The sequence below is a fragment of the Mugil cephalus genome, chromosome 2 (assembly GCF_022458985.1).
Source record: "Mugil cephalus isolate CIBA_MC_2020 chromosome 2, CIBA_Mcephalus_1.1, whole genome shotgun sequence".
In the NCBI taxonomy this organism is placed as follows: domain Eukaryota; kingdom Metazoa; phylum Chordata; class Actinopteri; order Mugiliformes; family Mugilidae; genus Mugil; species Mugil cephalus.
In genome coordinates this window covers 22619142-22638522 of record NC_061771.1, presented here as the reverse complement: position 1 = coordinate 22638522, position 19381 = coordinate 22619142, and the positions used below count along the sequence as shown (strand labels likewise).

At 41.8% G+C, this 19381-nt stretch overlaps 1 protein-coding gene across 20 annotated transcripts in view; it reads left to right on the top strand.

Moving 5' to 3' along the window:
* Nucleotides 1-19381, top strand: part of ptprdb (protein tyrosine phosphatase receptor type Db) — a 162839-nt gene that overhangs the window by 10286 nt on the left and 133172 nt on the right. For all 20 annotated transcript variants that reach the window (XM_047577714.1, XM_047577704.1, XM_047577713.1 and 17 more), the window contains exon 3: nt 14657-14682. The gene's annotated coding sequence lies outside the window, so the exon portion shown is untranslated. The remainder of the gene's footprint in view (nt 1-14656; nt 14683-19381) is intronic.

Below are 19381 nucleotides of genomic sequence, written 5' to 3'. Positions count from 1 at the left end.
GCCCCCATTTATCCCTTTACTAAAATATGTTGAGTTCATGTTAATGTGCATTTAAAGAAATTTAAATATGTGGGGGAAAATAAAAAATAATATCTATATATAAAACGTGTAGTCAACCAAAGACTTTGCGACCCCCCCCCTGCAGCACCTCCCCCTGCTGAAGACACATGACTTAAACCACAAGCAAATTCAATGACAGACACAGATTTTATTTTTTATTTTTATTTTTTTTGCAATCAAGTATGAATCAGATGTGTTTTCTGGTGTGAAACCATTATGTGGCCGTATCTCTGTGAGATCTCTGGGAGGCAAGCCAAGTGTCTCTGGCTGAGTTGTCTCCATTCGCTGGGTGTCTGTTCAGTCAGCCACACAGAAGACGGATAGAACCACCAGTCTGCTCACCCCTCCAGTCGCACCAATGTAATCAGACCTCAGCAGCCATAAACCACCGGCTATGGACACTCTGCCCGGCCCGCTGTCACACACACACACGCGCACACACAAAAACACGCACCCACACTCGGAAACACAATCTCGAGCGAGCAGATAAAGGGAAAAAAAAACGACGCATGCACGAGGACAAATATTCATGTGTAAACACTTGATAAATAAAAAAAATAAAATTAAAAAATAGTGCTCCAGCATTACCTCACGCATGCACGCGTATCTTTACATGCTGACGCGTAGTACGTGCACACATGCGTCGCTTAAAGTTAGGTTAGGTGTCGGGAGCTGAGTGGTGACCCTCCATCAGTTGAGGCCTGAGTACCTTAGCCCAACACGTTCCACTCCGCTGGGGCAGGAAGGATGTCGCTTGGCCCCGGGGGAGTTTTAATCACGCTGTTCATCCTTCCACTGTAACGCGTGTGTACGTGAGCGTGGACGGACTACTGCCTGCCCCTGTTTGTGAGTTATGTGAAAGCTTGTGTCTTTATCTCCCTCTCTCACAGTCTTCCCCCCTTTCCATCACTCTTTTAGCACCTCAATCATGCCCCCCCATCCACCACCCCACCCCCTCCCCACCGCTGCCGCCGCCGCCGCCGCCTGCGTCTCGGGCCATTTTGTGTCTGTTTGTCTTTTTGTTATCTTGCATCGTTTGTTCTCTTTCTCAAACAAACTCGGCGCTCTCCGTCGCCCCATCTCGCCGTCTTCCTCCACTCCGCTCTCGAGCTTTGTGGTGTGAACGATGGCGGAGGACTGTGCTTTAGGAGATTTACTGCTGGATCCTGTCTCTGTCAGGTGTCGAGACGAAAGGAAAGCAACGGAGGAGGGGGAGGGGGGTGATGAAGAGGAGGAGGAGGAGGGGGGCAGCAGATGGGAGATAGAGCAGTACACAGGGAGATGAAGAAGGCCGAGAGGGGAGGGAAATGGAATCGGAGGATGACGGCAAAGAAAGGGATGAGACGGCGAAGATTATGCAGGGGAACATAGAATTAGATGGAACAAGAAATGTGAGCAGAGTGTGGAATAAAAGCACAAGAATAGACCATGTTTTTTAAAATGGCCTCTGAACGTTTTTTTTTTTCTTTTTTGACAGATTGTCTCTGTGCTCACATTTGTAGTGCGCCATCCCTCTTTTACTCTCCCCCCTTTTCTCAATCCTATTACCTGCACTTTAACACAAACGCGTGAAGGTCCAGGTGAAGCACACGCTGTGGCCAGTTGTGTTCTCTGGCAAACAACAACAACTTGCTGATCTAACGTTCTTATTTTAAGCCAGTCTGTGAGGGGGCGAAAGTTACGACTGAAGGGTCACTGCGAGCGTGTTTAACCCACTAATAGACTCTTCACACACTTAATGACCCTCAAGAGAAGAGAAACGCATACATCTACAAAGAGCGGGCCAGTTGCCTTGGTGCAAACTAGAATATAGTGGATATGCAAAGATGTCCATAAACAAATGTTACTGCACACCCGAGGGCCATCCATGTCCATCAAGCTGTCTTCCTCTAATTCTAACCTCTAAAATTACCATGAATCTTGAGGGTTGTGCTCCATCTGATCATTTTTATCCAGTGGAATGAAGCTGTTTTAGCTTAAACTAAATAATGTCACTTTTAAAACCTCATGCACTAATGCAAGTGACTGTAAAAAGCATAGACTGTATATAAATATGGCCAATACCAAACTGACGCTACTTTCCCGGCTATATGGGCGGCGCCATCTCGGGACTTTGGAGTCAAAGCAGCGTCCAGACTTCCAGCATACTCAGACAGAGTTGTGTTGTTGTTAAATTAATAGTGCACTCTGCTCCCCCCAGGATCCAGCAAAATGTTGGATTATACACTGTACATTATTTATTCAATTATATTTTCCAGCTCTCACAGCCCTACGGAAAGCGGTTGGTGTGGCAACTTTTAGTCATCATGATGCCGTATCCTGTTCCTACAGCCTCAAATAGTTAACAAAAACATATTTCTCAGAAAAATGGCCACTTGAAAATCCACCAGTATCATATTAACTACTGAAAATGACTAAACCATCCCTGAAAAAATAAAAATTTCATGTTTACTTTAATGTTTTAGTTCAGCTCATGTCCCCGTCACTAACTTGGGAGGGGTGGAGCCTATGACCTATACTGCAGGGAGACACCAGGGGGAGCTCTACTTGCTATTGCATCACTTTTGAGGAGCTGTTCCATCTTTATACTGTATAATGGTAGGAAGAGATAACAAACATTAGCCTTAATAGCTTAGATTTGTTAATTAAGAGAAAACTGGCATGGACTCATGCTTCTCCCCAGTTTAGTCAAGTACAAATACTACATTAATTGTCGTTCAGCCTTCAGTGGTTCCTTCAGTATTTAATTTAATTTAAATGTGAATGCTTAAATATAAACTGTTGCCATCAAGGAATTGCTTATAAAGTGCGACTTATTATCTAGTTGTCCTGCGAGGCCAAAAATAACCTGGCATCACAATACAAAGGGGCAGCATTGTAGTGGGTGTGTGGCTACTTGTGAGAAGATGAGATACAAACCGAGGCCTAATTATAAGACACAAGGCCCAGCAGTTTACCGTATACTCTTTTGAGGAAGATCTTTTCTCACCTCATCGAAATGAATTTGTTTCTTCTTCCAGACAGTGGAAAGGTAAGCAGCCAAATAGGCACAATGCTATAATAAGCAAAAGAAATGGGTTTTAACCACAACGTTGAGTGATCCATTTATCAGAAACGTAACGTGCCTTCAGTCTAGAACTTTTTCACAGCTTCTGAAATAGAAATTAAAATTCCAGGATTTCTGGAACTGAGCCCGGTAGTCTTTTGGCTCCTCTTATAGTCTAGATCCAGCCCAGCTACAACTTAGTGTGACACACAGATGTGTTAATTGGCTGAATATTTAAATCTTATAAAATACAAAAAGCGCAAACACTTGTAAAAGATTCGCTGCGCAAACAAGCGCTCCAAACGTTAGCTTCAAAAATGGATCGAAACTCAGAGAAATTGATGGATAGTGAAGTTCAGGTTTTATCAAAACTATATCTGTGAACGTGTGTTGCTGTGTGTTGCATGCCGTGCAGAACTAAGTGCTTTATCGATAGCCATCTGACCGTTGTTGGAAACACCCCAGGAATGTTTGCTCTCAAAGAACCTGCGAGTATAATGGAAGTATCTACGTCTGTGGTGATACTTGTCTCTGCAAAGTGACTTCTGGCATCGAAATGCAGCCCCGTGATTAAACCAGGACACATTTATTGTCAGGCTTGTACTTGTCCTCCTCCGTGACCGGTTGGTTAAGGTTCACACTGTGTTAGTCTGTCAGTTACAAGCGATGCTGGCAGTGGTGTCGGCACAGTCTGGACACCTCGTTTCTTGAGTATTCTTCTGCTCACAATTACCAGTGTTCTTTCACATAGTGACAACGGCAATAAAAAAGAGAACTCTTTTTGGATTTTGATAAATTTAAGCTGATACAAAAATGCTTTTGTATTATTTTGATCTCGGATTTATATGAAGAATTGGCCACTCGGAGCATTGCAATCACAGAGTTGAGCTTTCTCAAAATAATTGAGTTATCCACTATTCTGACTTGGGGCTCAGGTATTTTCTTCTTGTGTAATATCCACTTCAGCCAGCAGCTCTGTGAGCTCAGCACTGCTGAATCACAATTGGCTGCAAATACACTTCCTCCAGATTAGATTATTTTTATGTCTTCTTTTTTTTTTTTTTGTCATATATATTTTACCTCCCGTTTGGTCGCAGTGCACCACATTTCATGGAACCTTCAAACTTTTTGTTTGCAATTAAGACTATAACGTCAGGTGGAAACTGGATTGTGTTTCCGAGAAACTTGACTTTATACTTGACTGCACTTTCAATAAAACTATTAATAGTTTCATCTTTTAAAACATTAGAAAGTGCTCTACAACTGAGTACAATGACGTAACATTAGAAAAGAACATAAAAGTGGACCATATGTTAAGTCGTAGGTCTTCAACAGGGGATCTGTCACCCCTAGGGGTCCACAGAGGTACTGCAGGGGGGTCGTGAAATCTTTGGTTGATTAGACATTTAAATATATATATATAATTTAAATTTCTTTACATGTACACATTAACATGAATCCAATATATTTTAGTAAATGCATAAGGGATAATATTATGTTTGCTCTATTTTATTGCGCCTCTCTACTGAACATGTATTTCAAATTAAGGACAGAGACAACATTACTTACACAGACAGATGTTTGACACACACATACTCTGCAAATGTGAGCACGCATGAGCGGCCGGCATCGTGTGCTGTGAAGACGACTAGAAAAACAAAGAAGGGAGATGTATTAGGATGGAGGGAGAACAGAACCAGAAATGGTTTGAGGCACCCATCTGTCAGAGAAAAAGAGGAGCCGAGAGACAGACAGATACTGCGAATTGGGAGGGGGGTGGGAGGGTGGGGGTTGGTTGGGGTTGACAAACTGCAAACGGCATGTGAATGTACAGACTGTGAGACCAAAAAAAAAAAATACACACATATATATATATATATAAAAAAGAAAAACAGAGGTGGAATCGACAGAGACAGAGAGGAAACCGAGAGGAGACAGAGACAGGAAGAGGGAGTGAAAGACAGTCAGCGTGAGAGAGTGACAGAGTGCAGTCCTGAGAGGGAGAGTGTGTGGGTGAGTGTGAGAGCAGCGCTAGCTAACTCGTCTGTCAATCTGAATCAGTGATTGACACCTCAGGGTCCAGCGTTCCTCTCTGAGCCCGCTGGCTCTTCCTGGCAGGATGTAGGGCACAGGGTCAGCCACACACGGTACGGACAGAGGATATTACGACATCCCTAATATGAGCTTAATAAGGGGAACACACCTGATTCCATGACTGAAAACGTTATGTAAATGTGCATATGTGTGCCTCTTCATGACTGTGTGCAGTCATATTCACTGACAGCGGTCGCACACATATGCCGGGCCGGGGTCTAGCAGAGGTCAGGTCCCCCGTGGAGTCCACTATTGCTGACTAGATCTTAACCTTTAACACATGACCTTTGACTTTTACACTGTCAGCAATGCTGCCTTTTCTCGGACTGTCTGCGTGCGCGTTGTGCCGTATATATTTTTACTCATATTTATATCCACACATCGGCTGCAGCCGTATTGTTCCTAATCACACAAGTCCACTGCCTTTTTTTCTTTATCTCTGTCTTTCTATCTTTACCTTTCTCTTTGCACAAGCAGCGTAGCAGCACGCGGACGGTCCCGCGCGCGTGTTACACTTGCACAGACGCGTACGTACAGTGCGAAGTGGCGTCCTTTCATACTCGGATGATAACAAGGCGTCCTCCACAGCGTGTCCTGACCTCTTCACATTTGCAAAGCTGAAAAACAAAAACGTAATAAGTCCGGAAGTTTCAAATGTAAACGGCTTGAATTTAATGAAGACACTGATGTATATTTGAATACGATTCTCCACGTCCTTGTAGATGTACCGTTGTTTTTCTATCTGTAAGTTTTTCCGCGCAGTTTGAAAGTCAAATGAAAACCTTACTCTTTGCATGCGATTAAAACTGTTTAGTGAAACAAATGTTCTAATAAAAAAAAAAAAAAAAAATTTGTATAAGAGCTGGTCCTTTAAATCACGACCTCGTAAAAACGCTGCACCAGCGATGACGACCATCCCGAAAACCAAGAGTCCCCGCTGAAAAACATATATGTTTTATGTTTTAAGTGCATTAGCAGTGCTGCGAGGTCAGTTAATGGATAACGACAAGATGAAGTGTATCACATTACATATTGTATGGGTCGCTCCGATTTCCTTTTAAAAAAAAAAAAAAAACATCGCGTAATGATCTAAATGCACATACACGTATGCAGTAATGAGAGGAGGTGGTGTCCATCTGGCAGTTTGTGTTTGTGTGTGTACATGTGTGTGTGTGTGTGTGTGCGCACCGGCAGGGGTTTGTGACTAATGGGGTCATTATTGATGCTGAGTCAGGATTACCGCTGATTGCGATGGTTGGATACCGACCTAACGAGTGTGCAAATGCACACGCGTACGCACACACACACACACACACATGCTTACTCCCCGCGTCTTCACAAAGGCTTTCATTTCTTCCCCGTTCTCATAGGTGCACTTATGCGCATAAACCTCCCACCTCAGCTAATAAACTTACTCACCCAGACATCCCTCTCACTGCACCTCTCGGCCTCCTTTGCTCTAGTGCACGCGTGCGCGCACATTCGCGCAAACTCATGTTTCTAGCTTGAAAAAGGCTTCCCACTGACATGACGCGTTCCCCAGGTTCCTCACCCTCAGCCGTCGCTAACCCTAACTTGATTGTGACAAGAAGGATAATCTGGTCCCACAATGTTGGTTTTCCGCAAGACTTCTGCTGACACGACTTAATAAAAAACGAGAGCAGACATGCAGCACGTAAACAGGCATATTCTGCTTTGTATAACCAGACAGGTGGCAAGTGTTATGTTGACTAATCAGACGCTTGTATATTATTGATGCTGCCGGTAATGATTCGTACACACATACGGACATGCACACATACGAGCCACCCTTATTAATGTACAGTGTGCGCATTCACCAGACGGAGAGATGTCTTTGGTTGGAAACAGCAGGACGAAGAAAAATTCCACAGCGTTAAGCGCGCCCAGGCAAAACATCCGTGACATGCGTTAACCTTGGGCAGGAAACTGTTTGAATGTGACTATGTGCAAAAGATGTGAAAATACATGGAAATGAAAGAAATGAAATAAAGCATTTTTTTTTCTTTCCCCCAGTTGGTATTCTATATACGGAATTTCTTATGCGTAGAGGTGCACAGTGTGGGTGAAAGCAATATCAAACCTTAATAGACAATTATTATGGAATGTCAGATGCTTTCAAAATCACATATTAAATTTAAATGAGCCTTGTTCCACTGCGAAACCTATATATCAGACACATGATTTAGATATAAAAATACTTGTTGTGGATCTGGAGGATGACCGTGATGATGACGCTGTGTGTTTCATGGGCTCAAAGTGACCTGATGCTTGTAGGAAAAGTTGGAGGAACCCATCTGTCTTGGACGGGCTAACCCAAACCTATCAGATCTGCTGTTGTGATAACCTGTTCAGATGGATGGAGAGTAAACGCTACTGTGTGAATGAATGGATGGGACAAACACCAGGAACATAATTTCCCTATGTGGGATCAATACAGTATGAATTATTATTATTAATAATAAACCCATACAGCATCATTTGGAACAATGAGTCGATGAATGGTGTCCTTCTTGGTTTATTAAATTATCAGGGTGAATGTGATTGACATGTAGGAAAATTGAAAAGACTGGAGCAGCACATGTGTAAATATGAATTATAAGATGTTGTCATATGCCTGTGATTAGGGCTGGGCGGTGTACCGGTTCAAACAGAATACCGGTATTTTTTCCCGTTTTGTCCCGATATGAATTTCTAATACACCGACATACCGGTCAGACAGGACCATTTTCAACGTAACGCTTCTAAACACACATGGTGCCACTGCGTCACTGCGAGGCGTGGTGAAGATGGAAAGGTCCAAAAAATTAAGCTGCGGACTTGTGCCGAAAAAAAGGTGCTGTGTTGATTTTTGTTTGTTTGTTTGTGTTTTTAGGATGATCAGACGTCCCTGATTTCTGGGGGAAAGTCTCTGTTTTAGATGACCTGGATAAAACTGTCCCCAAAACTGTCCCAGAGTTTAGCTTTTTATGAATGAGAAAAAAAAAGTTGCGCACAGACTGCAATTATTACGGTAGCTGGTTGCGCTGCTATTGACGTTACAGACATTGTAGTTTAAATATGTTTAAATATGAATAAATATGTCAAATAAATGAAACTGTAATTGTCCCTGTTTCTTCATTTAATCTTGATAGCATTTTATTTATTTATTTATCCGAGCTGTAAATGTCCCTGGATTTCCACATCAATGGCATGGGTCTGCATGGCCCCCATGCTAACATAGCACAATATTTACAGATCATTACAGTAAAATAGTCCATACTTAGTCAGTCTACTGCATTAGTTCCTCTCACAACCAGTAGAAAATGTTGTGAACACATGATCATGCATGAAAAATACTGGCCAGCCCTACAGTACCTACGATTATCCAGCTATGGATCTTCTTCACACGTGTGCTGGTGGGTTTCTTTTTGTATGAGTGATGGACTTTAGCGCATGAACTACACACTAAGAAAATGTTTATTCTCAATAACAACTTAGCAGCATAGCTCCAGGTTTTAATCAAAGCGTGAGTGGCGTGTGTGTGTGTGTGTTTCCAGTTCTGTGTGACAGGATGATGTTCAAGCTTCCTGAAAGCCACTGTAGTTTCTAAATCAAGTCTTTTATGAAGTTCTGCTGCTCTGGGCACACTATTAACATTTCATGTCAGCCTGGCTCACTCTCCGTCTCACTCCTATGGGCATGGAGCAAAAATTCCCTCTTTGAATAATCCCCGCTATAGTCCGAAGTAACAAACCACAGTGGGTACACTTTAAAAAAAAAAATAAGAAACTGGATCATAGCTTTCTTTCTAGTTTTGAATTATTAAAAAAAAAAAAAAAAGTTTTTAAAATGAAGCCGACCTTGACCCAGAACCCAGTCTTTTTCCAAATGAACTTTCAGTTTCAATGTTAATTTTGACAAACGGGTTTTCACAATGTCTTTTGGAGGAATGTATTTTATTTATTTATTTATTTTAAATCAGCGCACAGCCGTAGGGGGGATTTTTTTTCTCTTAAGTTTCATCACTTTGCCAGACTTTATAGACTCCTTTTCTCACTACGTCCTCACTGTCTTAACATTCACTCCTCACTTGTCAGCTCTGAGGCGCGGCTTGCCTTAAGTATCGGGATTCGGCGTGTAAGCTCATCTCATTATCCCCGTTTGTGTCTGGACGTGCGCGCGCGTGTGAGCCTCATGTATGGGTATATAACCGACTGTGAGAGTACGAGTGAGTGATGGGTGTGTAAGCCTCCCTCTCTTGCGCTCTGTTTGAAATAAAGCGACAGATAATCGCAGGGCTCTGGTGAAGCGAGCTCATCTGAGCGCCAATCGATACTGGTGCCATAGCTTCAAAGCAACCTTCAAAGAGGAGAGAAATAGCCATATGCTCTCAGTGTGCGTGCGTGCATGTGGGGGAGAGAGGTAGAGGGATATCGGGAGTGGGAGAACAAAAGGGGGAGAGAGAAAGAGAGAGAGAGAGAAGGAGTCGGGGAGTCTCTCTGTGTGCAGATGAAACCGTTTTCATTTGGTTGCGAACGTTATCACATCAGAGTTGATATGGAAAGTGCTTGTGATGCGAATGATCGCTGTTTAAATTGGACAAAATCATTGTTTCGTTAGCTGGTAATCTCCTGATATTATGGCTCTGTCATCTTTTATTCAGCAAACTGGCAGCATCCGTGGCCTTTGTTGAGGAAATGGGCTAGGAGACACACACATACACACAGACACATACACACAGCTTAATGGAGCTGTGCTCAAAGTTCCACTTTCTGAATGCGATCCTTGTTCCAGTTTACATGCAGCGGAGAAAATTGAAAAACTGACAGGAACATGTCATCCTCCTCCACACTAGGGGGCGATGTGTCTCTTGTCAGCGAGTTAATACAGCCCCCTCTCCGGTTGACCTATTATGTCATTTTAAGCAACAACAAGATGGATAATAGTTGAGCTTGTTCAATCTCGTACGTAATGTGCGCGGTGCTTATGGTGCAGATAAGATGGCGCTATCCCTCTACCTGCTCTGTTTACCGACCGGTGTAGGTACCAGATCTGCTCGGGTGAGTATCCGGTGCTTCCAGATGACGTCACGTAGTCGTTAGATGATGACGTCCCGTTTTATAATTGGTTGGACAACTGGAAGAAGCGGAAGTGGAAGAGAGGTTATCAATTTTGGCAGTTAGCGGTTGCTATCGAAGCAGAGCAACTTTTATTCTATTTATTAACTGTCCTTTTATTCTGTGGATAAATTGATAAAAACTGTATTTCTATTTAACCTTATTCGGGATATAACTTCTTAAAATTTTTGACACCTACTATACAAATGATGGACTGAATTCAAATTATTTTGTCATTTTGTTACTTTACTATTTTATGGATAATGTGCTAATGTGAAAAATAAATTAAACTTGCGTTGTCTAATCACGAACTGATCTCCAAGCTGAATGGACCCCAATGTAGGTGGAACATACAGGCCAAACATATATTTGCCAGATACTCACCTGAGTAGATCCTGCACCGGTTCTGTTTTCCTTCATCTTTTGCAACCGGCTTTCTTTGTTTTTCCAGTGTCATACGCCAGTGCAGTGGTTGTCCGCAGGTTAAGTCCGATTGAGCACATTCAGGCTGAAAAAATTCAATTTCCAATCACATTTTCATTGTGTCTTAATCGGATAAGGACAACTCCGATTTTAGTCGGAGTAACATGTTTACATGCGCTTAAGTTGTCCAGTTAAAGTCAGATTAAGACAATAAATTTATTCATTTTTTTTTTTTTCATGTGCATGTAAACATACTGAGTGTCTCTCTCTCACACACACTTAGGCCAAGTTCAAATGCTGGGAGATAGTGTGTGTGTTTATATCAGAGAATAGACTTTGCGGTGCGACTGAGAGACGGCGGTAACAAAACGCGCGCAGAAAGGGAGAGTGTGAGGACGAGAGAGTGAGAAAAAGGAGAAGGAGGTGTACGAGGAGATGTGTTTGCGAGACTAAGAAAGAGGGGGAGAGGGAGAGAGATCCCCGAACCGCTCTGTGTTTAGCGGTGCCATCTCACCTTCGTCAAAGTGAAAATGAGAATGTATTTTTGTCTCGAAGTTGCGAGGAAACTTGTCTGAAAGTTTGCGTGTCAGCGTGAGGAGGATATGTGTTTTTGGTGTGTGCGCGCACATGTGTGAGTATATATGTGCGCACGTGTCGTGGAAAAAAAATGTGTGTTTGTGTGAGTGTGAGTCAGCATGTCTAATTAACTGAGACAAGCAGGTGTAAAACAGTAATTAATGGCACAACTGACTGACTTCATTATCTCCACATGAGCTTCTCATGCTGGCTGAACAAACACACACACACACAGTCAAAACACATTCTAAAAAAAAAACACGACATATCCCTGCATGTACACGAGTGGGAGAATGTGTGTGTATCACGACGAAAAGGAAAAAAAAAATAGTAGATCAGTGTCGAGTAGACTAAGTGGACACAATCATTGCACACGTCGCCGTTCGGCCACTCAAACACTCATTTAGTTTGCAAATGGACTCATTACTAATGAATCACAAGCTGCTTTAGAGCAGGCTGAGCACACAGTAATGGTTTGGCCCTCCTCCAGAATTCACACACACACACACACACACACACACACACACACACTTACACACACATTGACAGAGATTGAGAGCGAGTGTCCAAAAGCCCCAATTACCTTCACATCCAATGTAGGGGAACAAGCTAGAAAGCTAATTACAAGGCCCCACATGTAAATGGGAAACCTTCAAGCGCGCACACACCCAGCCAGATGATGTGTGAGCAGAAAAAGCCCTTGTCTTGTTTTTGTGCGCGTTTACAATGAGCTCCGCATGCAAAATACACTTGTGTCACTGCCTTGTTGCCATACGTCACGATTATAACCCCTGAATCGTCGAATCATCAATGAGAGTGTATAATTTAGTGATCGCAGTTTTTAGCCAGATTGATTTACACTTCACAACCCTGCCAGGCTTGAATGAGATCAAATGAAATTAGATGCCTCCAAATGCACCATGTTGTCGTTTCGGTAAGTGGAATAAATATGTTTTTTTTTAATTCATCATCCCGCTACCATTCATCTTTACTCATGATGGTCTGCCAAGACATAAATAAATATTGCTGATGATCTCTCCCTCCGCTTTGAGTGAGTGAGATGGCAGTGATTGGATGGCGTAATTGGACCTAATGAATATGTCAACAGCCTGTTTCTTTCTCTTCCCATTAAACACAAAGTGGATTAGATTTACTGTGCTTACTCTAACAACTTAAAGACTCCATCAGTGGAGCACTCCCACACCCCCCCCCAACTTACACACAAACACACACACATTAACACTCGTCCTTGCGCGCATACCCACACACAGATGGGCTTAGCTCAGTAGATCAATGGCCTCTTGGTCAATGTCTCCTTCGGGAGGGTTATCTATCTAGCTCCTCACTAATGAAACACTCTGATCGCTGTGTGCGTGAGTTTGAATGTCTGCGTGCACTCATGGGTGTCAGATTGATTTTAAAGGGTATGGCTATGGCGTCACGTCGTTTATTCTTAGGTTAATTACAGGCTAGGCCCTTTTACTTAAGTCAAGCTAGTAATGCTAGTATATATTGCATCTGCACTTGTGACATTTTACACCATCATTTCTTTGGTACCTCTACTAAGATAATATTTGCTGGGGTAAAGGAAAAGTAAACCCCATTAGAGAATGCCGTTTCCAAACAAAGTGTGTGGTGTATTTCTCTGAGACCTTTTGTGTGTTACAGACTCTCACAGTAAGGATGTTTTAGTCAACACTTGTGGTGTTCTTCATGTTTTTATTTTGTTTTTAGTTGTCCCTAAAGCATTTCTGTGTGTGTGCCCGTGTCAGGCTGCATCCTGCTGGGGATGGCTGCTGCCTTCAAGCAGTGTCATTGCTGTTGGGGTGAGGGTGTCTGGTCATGTCTAAGTCCACATGAACGCCAGGAGCTAATGTTTCCCAGCAGAACATTGAATTGCCACCATATGGCCAATGCCGTTCACTTCTCCAGTCAGTGGGTTTAATGTTGTGGCTGATTGGTGTACGTAAAGATGGACAAACACGTTTATTGTCGACCATCCCCCTTTTGCAGTGCCTGACATTTCATACAGTGTACAGAAAAAGATTTTTCTGTATCAGCCTTGTCCACTTGACCAGCTCAAGTTGCTGCAATTTTTTGTTTGCAAAACTGGCAAAAAAAAAAAAAAACTTGAAGCCAAAAGCCTGCAGGAAGCAAGACTGTTATATCGATTCTATTTCGGTAACCTTTTCAGAAATTGAATAGAAGGCTGAAACCAGTCTGTCTCACATGTTTGTTTTCCAGTCAGGTCAAACTCTGCAATATGTATGTCTGTTTATTTATTTTATTAGGAAGCGCCTTTTTTCACTTTTTTTTAATTCTGAAAGCATTTTCTTGGTCACTTTTTGTGTTGATTTTTTTTTTTTTTTTTTTTTGCACATCACTATGCTGTTATGGCGAGTGTGTTTGTGCTATCTCTTTCCAAGGCTGCATCTCTTGCAGCCAGGAGAATGTGGCAGTGTGAAGTACAAAAAGTCAGTGGCTGGCAAGGAATGACAGGGAAGAACAACACCCAACAAACCAACAAACTAACAAACCGGTCCTATCTCCACACTTCCTGCTCCACACTCCGGTTTGATAAAGTTTGGAGCTGCGGGGGGAAGGAAGAAGAGGAATAAATATTGTACAGCTTCCAGACATTCGGTGAATCTGTGAATCTGTGAGGTCTATGATGAGAGCGTTTTTTTTTTGTTTGTTTGTTTTTTTGTTGTTTTTTTGTTTGTCGAAACTCCGCAAGTTTTCTCTTACGCCACCCCCTCAAAAGCAAATTTAAGAGCAGCCACGTTTATTTATTTATTATCTGCATCGTAACTGACAAACAGTATTCAGAGCGGCACAAAGTGTTTCACTCTGCTTCCTCCTGTGGCTCCTCTCCGCGCTCTTCTTAGTCCTGCTCTGGACTTTGTCAAGAAAATCAAGATCACAATCAATTAACATAGTTTTAATCTTGAATAAATCAGCCAATCATCAAATTTATACACTGCATCGTGTTTGTGTGAAGAGTGCAAAGTTGAAATTTCAAAAAAAGCCATTTGAGGCCAACTTAAAGCAGGAATTTTGAACCACTCTTGAGGTGAATGATTTGTTTTTTGTTTTTCAATGTACAGAAAAACCTGTGTAGTGGAGTGTAAATAATTCCAGGAGAAGACGGGGGAAAGACAATGCAGATAAATGCACAACAAGCCAGCGTGTGAAATTAAAGCAGCCTTTTCGAAATTGCTCTAGTCCTGGCTCACGTATTCTCCTGTGAAGTGTCTTGTCCGAAGAAAAGTTGCTATCGTAATCTAATTCCAGCCTCTTTTCCTCTGTTTCTCCCCCGTTTCCCTCCTTCTCTTTGCAGTTTGACGTGCCCAAGTGCTTCTTAAGGTAAGAGTCTCAATTAGTTTTCTTCTTTTTCTTTTTTCTCTTGTACTTTCTTCCTCTGTTTTTTTTTTTTACCCATAAAACACAGCATGCCATCGACTCTTTGGAACAGTGTGTGCGTCACGCAACAATCTGCGTCCTCGAATATTTTTTGGCTCAGGATGCGGCACACAATAACGTTGTGTTAAGATAACAAAGAGACACTCTGGGTAGCACTCCCACTGCCACTCTCCCGGTGAAGTCATAACCAGAAAATGCACAGAACATGTGCCATCATTACACTTAACAGCGCATGTGAAGCATTTGAATCCCTCTACTAGTAAAAAAAAAAAAAAAAAAAAAAAAAAAAAATCTCAATTATTAATAATATATGATGAGGTCTTTGTAGTAAGTCCCACAAACTGTAATAATGCAGCATAAACCCTCAGCATCTCACAACTGAACTGACCCGTCACAAGCTGTGGGTCATATAGCTGCAAAAAAATTCTTTAAAGTTTTTAAAAGGCAGTACCATTATTTATGCACCTCACATTTCAACTTTACTATATTTCTAACTTGTTACTTTCGGGCAGGAATGCTCTGTAATTATATCAGTGGACTCACAATAGTTTTGAAAAGAAAATGAGATGTGCTACAGTACCACACAGCTGGGTCTGACCTTGGGCACACAGGACATCTGTGTGATATTGTAGCAGTGTGAGCAGGGAGTACACTTTACAAGTCTTGAGTCTTTGAGTCTTTTTACTCATTACTTGTGGTTTCAGTTACTTTGTCTAGCGTGCTGTGAAAATAGTTTAACAACCAGGTCCTCAAAACATATTTAAACTATAAATCTGTGTATTTGTTTACAGTATGGCTGTAGGTTGAGTTAAGGCATTCGTCAGCTGTCAGTATTATACATGATATTATAGCATTTAGCCATCTTCAGCTAGCTGAAGCAATAAATAAATTACATTTGTAACATACAGGCGACGAACTACAGGTCTGAGCGATGAAGCCCATGCAGGAGTACGATAAACTGCAGTTGATCGAGTGGCCACTTGAGGGTGGCTACGAAAGGGGGAAAAAACTCCATAGACCCCCATGTTAAAAGGCCGATCTTTATGGCAAACATGTTTTGTAGCCTGGTACAAAATAACGATTTTAATGTCAATAGTCAATAATGTCACTATTCAAGGTGCATAATTAAGGGTGTTCCCGCTTTGAGTGACAGGTAATAGCCTGAGCTGACAGATAGCAGAGAGCTGAATGGCGGGTTTCAATGTTCATCACGACCCCTATGTGCATATTTGGAGTATCTAAGTGTGAGCAGAGTAAAGCTCATCCAACATGGCGACCGCAGGCTCTGCCCACTTTGGGCTTCAGTTTTGAAGTTCAGAATCTAATGGGTGACGTCATGATGGGCTTGTCCATAGTATATACAGTCAATGGTAACATACTTGGCTTCCCATCCAATGCCAACACTATAGAAGCCCACCAGGGTCTAATTTACTCAAACAACGTTGTGCTTGCATAGTTTTTCCTATTGCTCCCTGAAGCATCTCGCCTCCCCCCAGACGGCTGCTAACCCGACCTGTCCTGAAATTAACCTGACAGATAAAAGCACAGACAACTCACGTAGCATCTGAAGCTTCTTGCGTTGTTCAGCAATAGAAATCAACATTACTGCAACTTTTTTAAACTCGATGTTGGTGCTCTTATTTTTTTTAGACCCTGGAGATTGAAAATTATTTAAAGAGAATTGGCCAAAACCTGGAAGAAAGGACTCCAGACATAATGTAACCAGCTTAACACCATAAGAACTCAACAGTAAAATAGATGTTTTCGCTGATACTTAATCTTACACACATTCGTCCATAGACTGCCACGTCTCAACAGCTTATGTTCAGTATTCATGTGTACAGATTGTACAAGCTGCTTGCTAAATCCAACAACCATGTTATTACGGTAATTCACAGACGGACTAATACAAAATGCATGGTCTTATTCTACGTGCACATGTTTCACAAACTGTATAACTACAGTGTCATAATTAGGGGGTTTTACTAAGAGTGTAAACTTGCTGCACTATGTCCAGTATAGGTCCTCTAATGTATCTGAACTATAAATCAGTGTATTAGCATTAAATATGACTGCAGTTTAACCTAATGTCGGCATCAGTCATGAATATTTCAGTCTTCGTTGAATACCCAACCAAAGACACAGAGATAATTTTTTATTTTATCCATCTTTAACTAGTAGAAACTCTATAAAGGTGGTAAATAAATTAATTGTCATATACTGTAACACATTGTACACTGTGTAGTTGTTAACAGTTAAACACTTATTTCTAGATCTATATTAAAAACTATTACTCCCTGACAATTGTTAAAGTTTTGTTAGAGTTTGTACGAGTTTAGAGAGTTAATACACTAGTCATAAGCTTCTGTATTGACTCTCAGTATGGAAGTTTCAGCTCACATCTCATAAAGCCAAAAAGTTGAAGTGAATAATGCAAACTGTGTTTTTGGTTTTGCACTGAAGTTGTGACTCTTGAGAATCTTCTCGACCCCAAAACTAAGCCCTTCTTTGCAGCAATGGTCCAGTAATCTTGTTCCACATCATGTATGTAGTATACATTGTTAGAATGACAGTAAAGTTTCATTAATCAATGTACACCTAAAGATAAATTAAGGAAAACATGTCAATGCATATCAGTAAAAAGCAAACTCTGATCATGCAATAAATATACTCACAATACGTGTAACTCATTTGTATTATCGTTACATATGAGTTGAATTATAGTTGAATTTTGTCCAAATCTCCCACACCTAACTGCCTCACTACTTGGACAACCAGAGAGGGATGCCAATCCAATTTGCCTTTTTTTTTTTTTTGCCTGAGGTTGTGTGAAAGCATGTGCGTGCGCTTGTCTCAGTGTGCGTGGAAGTGTGTTAGGCCATGTGCCGACATCTTATTCTCGGCCTCCTTCCTTGTGTGTGTGTGTGTGTCTGGTTCAGCGTTTGGAGTGGGCTCTGTTGGGACTTTGTGTAAAGCCTCATTAGTGGCCAAGGTTTGGCTGGCGTGCTGCTACAGGAGACACTCGGGGCACAAAGTCATATGTTACTCTACTGTTGGCCCATCTGCCGCATTGGCCCTCAGTTGAGCCGCTGACTTTTGTTTCTTTTTCCTCGGTTGTGAATCTTTGCGACCAGGTGCATTTACTTAAATACTGTTTTTCAGTCAAGTAAGGTAGTAGGCCAATGTATAGTTCTATTACCCGTCGTTGTGTGTTTGCTGTTAATGACAGGCTCAGTTTACTCTGGTGTTTGAGTTGAAGGCAATGCACACTCATTGTAAAGCGAGAATATTATACCTCTGTGAGACATAGATGGTGTAACCTACGTGCGTAGTAGCCATTTATGCTTGTGCTTCATTCTGACTCACTCCGACTTTTCTAGCATGGTTTTTGTTCCTTCCTCCTGCTGCACTTTCAACAGTGGGAACTGAAACTTTCGCCGAAGTGGAAGCCGTTCAAACGTTCGTATCTCCGGACCTCCTCAGCCACATTTGCCCCTGAAAATATTATTTTCAGTTTTTTGATATAAACACAGCTACAGAGGTGATATTGGTGCAGCACTGTCTAACCCGAAAACAAAACGCTTTTTGAAAGTCGCTAAGAATTGTAGTGTTATGGAGGGTGTGCATGTGGCGTCACAGCAAACGAAGCCTCCGTGGTTACGGTCACCGAGCAGCAACAAAAGTGAACATGGAGATTAGCAGCATTTGTTTGAATCATTCTTTAGTCATTGAGAAACAGCTGGAATCCAGGCACAGAAACCTGGTGTTGTGGTTCACATTTAGTGTCGGGTAATATTAATTTATGAGATGAAGTCATACCTTAAATTACCTCTGAAGTTACCTTAAGCTACGTTAAGTTACGGTCGGACGTTACAGTATTGTATGGCTTCTCAGTGAAGCTCTCAGCGTCTTTCATTTAGCTATATTTATCTTAACTGGAATGACCTAAAACTAACTTTAACAACCTGAAACTGAGGCAAATCCACTTTTCCAAATAAGGGGGCACTCTAGTTTAAAGCCGTCGGAGCTGTGCTGTGTAAAGTACCAAGAGGTCACACCTTAGTATAAGTATAGTATTTCCTGGTGTGGAGATCATGTCCTTATAAATGTCAGGAGAACTGATTTCTGGCCACGTGTTGTTCGTGGTGGTTCCTAGTAATTTGATCTGATAATCCACATTTTACCCGGTCTCTCTGTATTCACATGGTGATGCATTTCACCATGTTTCTGCCACTCAGCGGGGGCGGGCAGACGTCAATGCATACTCTCTATTATTAAACACTCATATCTGTACTTGGTATTGACAGATACCGTAAGTACTTGTACTTAAAAAGTGGAACCGATGCATCTGAAATTAATTCAGCTTGAGTTAGAAAGGTAATTCCAGCAGAATTCTCAGTCACCCCCTAACTATTTAACATATAACATATAATCTGTAATCTTGACGGGGTAATTTAACAAATTTGAGACTGAAGCAGTAGTTGCATGGTACTAGTTTTACCTACGGACCTCTGGTAATTTTGTAACAATTGCAGATGTTGTCTGTGATCGTAATCCCGTGTGACTCGTAAAGGAAAAATTACACTGCAAATCACCTACCCTACTTCTCATGAGACAGAGGTCCTGTAATAATCCAATGCGA